Source organism: Anser brachyrhynchus (assembly GCF_964034855.1).
Source record: "Anser brachyrhynchus genome assembly, chromosome: Z".
In the NCBI taxonomy this organism is placed as follows: Eukaryota; Metazoa; Chordata; class Aves; order Anseriformes; family Anatidae; genus Anser; species Anser brachyrhynchus.
This window is the reverse complement of record NC_137697.1, coordinates 6042731-6051607: the sequence shown is the minus strand read 5'-3', so window position 1 is coordinate 6051607 and position 8877 is coordinate 6042731. Positions and strand designations below refer to the sequence as shown.

The 8877-nt window shown below is 59.4% G+C and overlaps 1 protein-coding gene across 11 annotated transcripts in view; it reads left to right on the top strand.

The window, feature by feature from the left end:
• Window positions 1–277: 277 nt before the first annotated feature.
• ATOSB (atos homolog B) overlaps window positions 278–8877 on the top strand; it is a 37040-nt gene continuing 28440 nt past the window's right edge. For 2 of the 11 annotated variants that reach the window (XM_080573745.1, XM_080573765.1), the window contains exons 1-2: window positions 1640–1793; window positions 6217–6306. The gene's annotated coding sequence lies outside the window, so the exon portion shown is untranslated. Of the gene's footprint in view, window positions 300–1639; window positions 1794–2669; window positions 3326–3690; window positions 4923–4960; window positions 5211–6216; window positions 6307–8877 lie in introns of those variants that run through there. The other 9 variants (XM_080573761.1, XM_080573766.1, XM_080573756.1 and 6 more) reach the window with 6 other exon arrangements.

The window sequence follows — 8877 nt, the reverse complement described above, 5'->3', positions numbered from 1 at the left end:
CTCTGAAACGTCCCCCATGGGACAGAAGGGGACAATTTCGCCACGTAGGCAGCCCCTGCTGTGACCGAGTGGGGGAACCCAGACGGGCTCTTCCTCCCCGAAACCAGCACCTGCACGTGGCAAGCGTGAAACGCCCCGTGCTGGCCCCAAACCTGCTGGTTTTAGGGCAGCACCACGGCTGGCTGAGCAGCAGGGACAGCTGTGGGCTGATTCACGCTGCATTTCCTCCACACCTCCCTCAAACCCCTGCGATTCCTGCATGGAGCTGCCCAGGCCAGCAGCGGGCTCGTCCCACTCAGGTCTGGTGTCACGAGGGGGTTTGGGGCGCTTTGGTGGGGCTGTGTCTGTGGGGATGGGGACACCCGTGGGGCTGCGCCTGGGGGAGGTCACATCGGTGGGGCTGGGGGGTGGTGTGTGTGGGGTGGGAGGTCTGTGGGCCAGGAGGCTAAGCCTATAGGGCCAGGACATGCCATGTCCATGGGGTGGGTGTCTGTGGGGTGGGTGTCTGTGGGGCTGGGGGTCTGTAGGGCAGGAGGCCAAGGCTGTGAGGCCAGGACATACCATGTCCATGGGGTAGATGTCTGTAGGGTGGGTGTCTGTAGGGTGGGTGTTCATGGGGGTGGGTGTCCATGGGGTGAGTGTCTGTGGGGCCAGAGGCCTGTTGGACAGGAGGCCAAGCCTGTGGGGCCAGGACACACTGCGTCCTTGGGGTGGGTGTCTGTGGGGCCAGAGGTCTGTAGGACAGGAGGCCAAGCCTGTGGTTTTGGGACATGCCGTGTCCATGGGGTGCATGTCCATGGGGTGGGTGTCTGTGGTGGTGCCATGGATCTGTGGGACAGGAGGCCAGGTCTGTGGGGTCAGGACAGGTGGGTGTCCATGGGGTGGGTGTCCACGGGATGGGTGTCCGTGGGGGCGGGGGGGGGGGTTATCTGTGGGGTGGGTGTTTGTGGGGTTGGGGCTCTGTAGGGCAAGAGGCTAAGTCTGTGGGGCTGGGACACCCTGTGTCTGTGGGGTGGGTGTCTGTAGGGTGGGTGTCCATGGAGCTGGGGCTCTGGGGGGCAGGAGGCCAGGCCTGTGGGGCCGGGACATGCCACGACCATGGGGCAGGTGTCCACGGGGTGGGTGTCTGTGGGGCGGGTGTCCGTGGGGCAGATGTCCACGTGGTGGGTGCCTGTGGGGTGAGTGTCCATGGGGTGAGTGTCAGTGGGGCGGGTGTCTGTGGGGCGTGTGTACGTGGTGCCAGAGCCCTGTGGGGCAGCAGGCCAGCTCTGTGGGGCCAGTACATGCGGTGTTCACGGGGTGGTGCCCGTGGGGTGCGTTTCTGTGGGGCCTGGGCCCTGTGGGGCCGCCTCAGGGGTTTTGGGGTCACTGCGACAGCAGCGCCCCCCCCCCTCCTTCCCCCCCTTCTCCCCCCTCCCCCCCTGCCCCGAGCCAGGCCCCGCCCCTTCCCCCGCCAGCCAATGAGAACCCTCCCCGCGAGGGGCCGCCCCTTCCCCGCTGTCATCACACACCCGCACGTGGAGGGGGCGGGCCCCGCGCCCCTCGCGTCACCACCGCCGCGCCCTCCCATTGGCCTCCCCCACCCTCCTCTCCCCTCTCCCCCAAGCCACCTGACCAATCAGCGGCGCGGAGGCGGCCGGGGGGGCGTGGCCCCGCGGCGGACCCGGAAGGAACGCCCGGAGTCGGGGCCGCGGTGGCGGCGGCGGCGGCGCTGCTGGGTCCGGGCCGGCACCGAAGGGGTTAACGCTCCCCCCCCTCCCCCCGCACCCCCCAGCCGGTTCCGGTTCCAGAAGGTTCGGGGGGCTCCGGGCCCGGGGGGAGGGGGGCGGAGGGGGGGGTGGGGGGAGGCGGGGCGTGAGGTGAGCGGGGGGGTGGGGACGGGGGGGGCAAGGACGGGGGGTTTGGGGTTGAAGGGGTTTGGGGTGAAGGGGTTTGGGGGTATAGGGAGAAGCTCTTCCTGGGGGGTTTGGGGAGAAAGGGGTGTGAGGGACGGGGGGTGTGGGGACGGGGGGTGTAGGGAGAAGCCCTTCCTGAGGGTTTCAGGGACAAGGGGTTCGGGGACAAGGGGTTAGGGACGAGGGATATAGGGAGAAGCCCTTCCCAAGAGTTCTGGGGACAAGGGGTTCAGGGACAAGGGGTATAGGGAGGAGGGGTTTAGGGGACAGGGAGTTTGGAGACAGGGAGTTTAGGGACAGGGGGGTTTGGGGACAAAGGGGTTAGGGATAAGGGATATAAGGAAAAGCCCTTCCCAAGGGTTTTAGGGACAAGAAGCTTGGGGACAAGGGATATAGGGAGAAGCCCTTCCCAAGGGTTTTGGGGTCAAGGGGTTCGGGGAGAAGGGATTCAGGGACAAGAAGTATAGGAAGAAGCCCCTCCCGGGGGTTTCGGGGAGAAGAGGTTCAGGGACAAGGGGTTTGGAGACAGGGAGTTTAGAGACAAGGGGTATAGGGAGAAGTCCTTCCTGAGGCTTTTAGGGACAGGGGGTTCAGGGACAAGGGGTTCAGAGACAAGGGGTTTAGGGACAAGGGGTTTAGGGACAAGGGGTATAAGGGGAAGCCCCTCCCAAGGGTTTTGGGAAGAAGGGGCTTTGGGGGTCAGGGGGGTTGGAGACACGGAGTTTAGGGACAAGGCGTTTGGGGACAGGGAGTTTTGGGACGAGGGGTTCAGGGACAAGGGGGTTAGGAAGAAGGGGTATAGGGAGAAGCCCTTCCTGAGGGTTTTAGGGACAAGAGGCTTGGGGAAAAGGGATACAGGGAGGAGCTCTTCCCAAGGGGTTCAGGGACAAGGGGTTAGGGACAAGAGGGAGAAGCCCTTCCTGAGGTTTTTAGGAACAAGGGGCTTGGGGGCAAGAGATGTAGGGAGAAGCCCTTCCTGAGGGTTTTAGGGGGAAGGGGTTTGGGGACAAGGGTTTTGAGGAGAAGCCTCTCCTGAGGGTTTTAGGGACCAGGGGCTTGGGGACCAGGCTTCTGGGGACAAGGCTATCGGGGAGAAGCCCTCCCCGAGTGTTTCAGGGCGAAGCGTTGCCCGGCCAAGCCCCGCCGCCGTCCCCGTCTCGCCCTGACAGGCAGAGCGGCGCTGGCGTGAGCGAGGCGCGGGGGCCGCCGCGGGACTACGGCTCCCGGCATGCAGCCCGGTGGCCATCGCCCCTGCGGGGTCGGTGCCGTTCGGGTGCCGGGTTTTTGGGGGGGCCTGCTGGCGGAGGCACGGCTCGCCGGGGGGGCTCGGCCACAGGGAGCGAGGCGGCGCTTTGGTTTCGCTGCTAGGGTTCGTCCTGGCAGCTGCCTCGCGGCTGAGCGAAGCGCCCAGGCCGTGTGCGCTGCTGCCGGTACGTGCCGAGCTTTCCCCGTCCCTGCGTCCCCCCCGGTCCCTCGGCGTTTTCAGGTCTTGCTCCCTCCTGGGCTTGAGGAGAGGGGAGGAAGCTCCCTCCCCGGGTTCGGCTGGCCTCCGAGGGCGGGGAGGCACATCTGCACTGCTGTCTTCCTCCTTTTTGTCCAGCACCAGCGTCTAGTCCTGGCATGTCCCTGCATAGCAAAGGGCAGAGACACCCAGGCTTGATTTTTTTTATTTTTTTTCCAGGTTTTTCTCCTGATCCTGAGGATGGTTTCAGGGGTTGGGCATTGATCTGGCTCCTGAAAGTTGGTTTTCCTAGACTCCTGACGCTTCCCCAGCCCGGTACCTGCCCTTACTGCTCCGTGCCTGCCCGTGCTTGTCCCCTTTCAGTGCTAGGCCTGGTGGCATCGTCACGCACAGTGTGGAAACGCACAGTGCCTGGGGGGCAGGATGCTTTCCGGGTACAGAGCGAGGAAACGTGTCGTCTCTATGCATGTGGCAGCGGATGTAAAGGGAAGATACAAAGCTGTACGGGTTAGGAAAATGGTGTTCTGGTGTTCTGAGAAGACTGTCAGCATAGCTGCGATCGAGTTATCGGAGACTTCCCTGGCTGGAGGAATTAATGAGTCGGGTTTGAAGCAGGACAGGTGTGAAGGGCAACGCGGGCGAAATCCCAGAGGGAGTCATTTGTACGCTAGCAGATGGCTCGTGGAGGATGTCGTGGGTGATTCTGCAGCGAAAATCTTCTCCTGGAGGTTTTGCCTGGTCCCTTGCCATCTCACACCACAGCCGGGACCCCCTCCCTCCAGCGGGTCGCGTGGGTCCCTGCCCCCGGGTAACAGCTGCGTGTTTCTGGTCTGCTCTCCTGTTTGCAGCACCTGGCAGCTCTGCTTCCTGGGGCAGTCTTCTCTGAGCAGCTCTTCGTTTGTTTTTCCATTTCTCTTGTGCTCACAGGTAAGCGAGCCAGGTTGCTGTAACCTCCAGAGAACCTGACCTCACAGCGTTTGAGGTTTGCTCTAGAAACTATGTTATTTAACTGGGAAGCTGCCTTGCACACATCTTTGTCCTCTCTTTTCTCCTCTCCTTCGTGGTCTCCTTTTCTTGGCCTCTCCAGTGCTTAGCAGACGATTAATTTTCCCCGTTTCTGTCACTGTCCCCAGCTGATTGTGAACCCTGTGATAACAGCAGCCGAGCTCGCGTGCTCTGCATCTCAGAGCTGCAGGACAGGCCGGTGGTCTGCAGCCAGAGCCGCCTGCCTGGTGGCCTGGACCACCCCCAGCCGAGCAGTGCGGTGGCAGAACAGCACTTGGATGGAAGCCTGCGGAGAAGTCCTGTGTGCTGCAAGAAGTACAGTCAGCGATTCAGCTGGAAGTGCTTTTAGTAATGAACCCATGTCCCGGGCCCGGGCTGATGCCAACACTGTGATTGTTGTTGGAAGTTAACAGAGACGCAAAGCCCTTTGTGCAGGAGCTGAAGTGATAATCCACATCTCTTGGCCTCAGCCCACGGGGGGTGATCGCTGCCTTCCTGGGAAGGGTTTTTGCCAGTCCCTATCGGATGGATCGCCCGCGCTTCCTGTGCCACGGCAGCATGTGGGTGGCAGCTCTTCAGCCGTGTCTGAGGCAATTCTTGTCCCTGGCACACTCATGCTCACAGCCTTCCGGTGTGGAACAGCAGGGAATCAGTGGAGGCTTTTAAATGTGTATACAAACGTATATATCTTATATATATTTATATGCACACGCACAAGTAGCTCTTACAAGGGCTTGTTCTGCTTGTAAGCTCTCCGAAACCGTATCCCTGGTGACTTGGTGACCAGCAGCACAGCATCCCAGTGGCATCTCTCCTGGGACACTGGCACGGGTTGACCTCCCAGCTGGGTAGGTGCAGGTAACATCAAGCAGCAGCTTTCTGGGTGCCTTCACGGTCGTTTTATGGACCAGTGCAGCAGGAAGCTGGTGTGTGGGTGCCTCTGTGTGTCACGGTGCAAAGGCTGAGCCCGTACCGCTGCAGAGCAGAGCATGGCTGCAGGGGAGCAGGGACTGCCCCCAGCCAGCTTTTGCTGATCATCCGAGTGACCAGGGGAGTGTGAGGCCTGGTTTGGGGGAGGCTGGTGCTGCCCTGGTTTTCAAGGACATCGCTTCTGCACAGTGCTATCTCCGGTAGCCTGTAATTGCAACGCTGGGAGCCCAGGGAAGAGTCTTAAACAACGCCTTTGTGACAGTTTTGGCTGGCCTCGTGGAGTTTTCTATAAAGCAGTTGTCGCTTCCCCCCCTTTGCTGTAGCCTGGGAAACGCTGCAGCGTCGGGTTTGGCTGGGTCTCTTTGGGTTGCTGAGAGCGCTGAGTCCCCCCGCAGCGGTGTTTGGCCCTTCCTGCCTTGGCTGTGCCGTGAGGTTTGGTGGGCAGCCTGGGGAGAGCAGTGCAGAGGCTGAGCTTGTCCCTAAACCCTATCCCGGTGTGCCCGTGGATGTACAGGCAGCGCCCGTGTGGTGGGGCAAAGCCAAGGCTTCCCCCTGAGTTTGGGGAAGGGAAACGGCAGCAGCGACCTCAGCGGCTGTCTCTTGGATCCATCTCTGGCTCCCTGAGGGAACCAACAGCACATCTGCCTGGAGCAGTGTTGTACATGGGGTGATAACTGGGACCATGGGGGAAGGTTGTAGCCGGAGGGGTGGCTTTAGCCCGGGTGGGAGATATGGTGGGGTCTTCACGATGCTGGTGGTGCTCAGGGTCCCTCGGAGCTATGCGCAGGCCATAAAACTGCTTGGCTTGGGATGTGAGCCATCGCTGGCCAGCCAGCACTGGGGAGGTCGTCTTGGGGGTGTGGGCAGGTTATTTCTCAGATGAATTTAACGTGTACCTTTAATGTGTATCACTTGTCTTTCCAGGTGACCCAATGGAGCCAGAACCAGGAGCCCCAAGACCACGCTGCGGGTGCTGAGAGCTGCCTTTCCTGTCTGCTTCAGCCCTGTGCCCAGGTTAGCACTCATTCAATCGTTACCGGCTTCTCTTCCTTCTCCAGGACAGTTTGAGGAACGCTGTGGTTTCCTCCTGCCTCCCCTCAGTACCCCGGGGACAGCTCAGTACAGCGGGTGTCACGGAGCTGCTCACACCCCCGGGCTGTCAGGGTGGCCGAGGGTGTCACCTGCACTGCTAACACTGCTAACACTGGGTGGGTGTCACCTGCACTGCTAACACTGCTGAACACTGCACAGTCACCAGTCGGAAGCTCAAGGGCAGTGTATTTTAAACCCTTGGGAACTTGCTGTCTGTGGTGCTCGCTGAGCTTGTGCTCCTGTCCACCAGCAGCATGGAGCAGGAGGATTTCCCAGCTGCTGCTCTGCTGCTTGCTGTCCTTCAGCTGAAAAAAGAGGGCTAAGGCTTCACCCAGAGCTCACTACAGGCACGATCCTGCTTTCTGTCAGAACCAGCTGAGCTCTGCCTGCATTTTCCCAAGGCTTTGTACTTCTAGGAGGGAGACTGGCTCTCGGCCATGGTGTATCAGTGAAGAGTTTCTGGAGGACTGGTAGCCTTTGTGTTGCCACTGACCAGAGATGTGAAGGCCTCTGGGAAGGGAGCCTTCACCTGCGCTTTGGTTTTGGAGAACCGCAGCGAGGCTCTCTCTTGGCCCAGAGCTCAGGTGCAGTTTGGCCAGGAGAGGTTTCGTGGGGAAGTCGCCGTTCAGCGCACGTGACTGCCCGGGCTGCGCGGCTCTTCCTCTCGGCGTCTGCCAAGGAAGGTTGGGGCCAGGCCAGAGACAAGTGGAGGCTGGGCCTCGGGCCATCTTTTCCTTCCCGTTTCCTTCAGCCTGATGCCGAGGTGGAACCCGCAGGCAGTGAGGCAGGGGTGTAGATTCACCTGGGAGGTTAAAAGGAGGGAAGGAAGGCGTCCTTCATTCCAACTCCCCGTGACATGGGGTGGTGGCAGCAGAGCTGCCCCTTTGTCCAGCTGAGGTGTGTCTGGCACTAACGCCTGCTCCTTGCTGGGATCCTACGTCTTCCTTGGTGATGGAAAAGAGATGTATTATGTGGCTTCGACGAGAGAAGAGGTGTATTTTGCTGGAGCTGCTTGCAGATCCCCATCCGCCAAGCTCTCAATACTCTCTCAGGGCTCACCTTCCTTGTGACAAGAGGCATTTTAACACAAGGATCACCATCTTGGATCCACTTTTTTTTTTTTATTTAAACTTTTGACCAAATAGTTTGACACCTCCCAAGACAGCAAACCTCTGTGTATGTGTAATGCAACAGCTTCTCCCAATACCTGGCCATAGCATGAGCCTCTTCCCTCTGCCTTGGATATCACCTACCCCAGGTGATATCAGTGAGTTTATATTTGGGCTGAATTAAGTTTGTTAGCTCAGATGAGTGCAGCTGGCAGTAGTCTGGTACAGCTGGCAGACCCTTGGATAGATTTGCAGTGCCTCCATCAGGAAGGGGATGCGATGCCCTGCTGTCAAACTCAGAGCTAATAAAGCCGGGGTTAGATGTTCAGCAGAAAGTGGTCAGCCTAGCATCAGCCAGCCTGCTCTTAGCACGTTTGGGCTGCCATTGCCCCTTGGTCGTACCGGTAGGTCCTCTTTCCACTGGAAACCTCAAGGAAATGCTGCTCCCCCTCCAGGGTTGGGGCCTGGGTTCCTCGCGTGTATTGGCACTGGAGTTATGCAAGGAATCCCCTCTTTGCCCTACTATCTCTGCTGCAAGGAGGGCGGGCATTCAAAGATCCTGTTCTTGGGAGTGTTGGGACAGCTGGATCCTTGTTCAGTTCTCACTGCTCCCAAGAATGGAGCAGAGGATCATCTGCTGGGGCTAATTATAGGCCTCCAAATATTGCCGATGTCCCTCTGAGCTCCTATTTGTGTGCAGTCCTGCTATGCAAGAGTCCTGTGTACTAGGGTGTAAAGGTTTTGCAGGGGCACAGTGTGCTGGGGATTAGGAAGAACTTTGAATTCCTCACTTACCTAAAGTGTCTGAGCCAAATCCTTTCCATATCGGGTGTAGGTGTGACTCTCCTTTTTTTCAGCCTCATGCCAAGCACCCTTTGGACCTTGCTTAGTGGGTGCCCACGCATTGCGTGCCTGCAAACCATCAGCTTTCCAGCCTTTGCCTGCCAAAAACTTAGCATCCCTCTTGTTCACAGCAGTCAGTTCCTGTCACCTTGGATGGATGCATCCAGCACCAAACGCAGTTTTCCGTGAAGGCTTTGGGTGTGGAAATGCTCCGAGGCCCATGAGAGCAGGGCTCTGACCTTCTCTGCGTGGCTGCACAGCATCTGCTGCTGACATCCTCCCACCTAGCGTGGCGCAGGGTGAGGCCTCCGGGCCTCTCCCTTATCTGCACACATGCAAGGCTTCTCAGCCCCTCTGAACTTTCTGGTTTCCACCTGCTCAGGCGATTGCTGTCACGTCTTTCAGCCAAGCTGAGGTTAGCACCGAGCTCTGCCGAGTTCTGTGTGGAGACAAGATGTGGCTCTGTCGTTCTGGCCCATCTTTATTTTTAGCCTGTGTAAGACTCGTTTGATGGTATCAGAAGGAAGTTGCACGTTCTCCT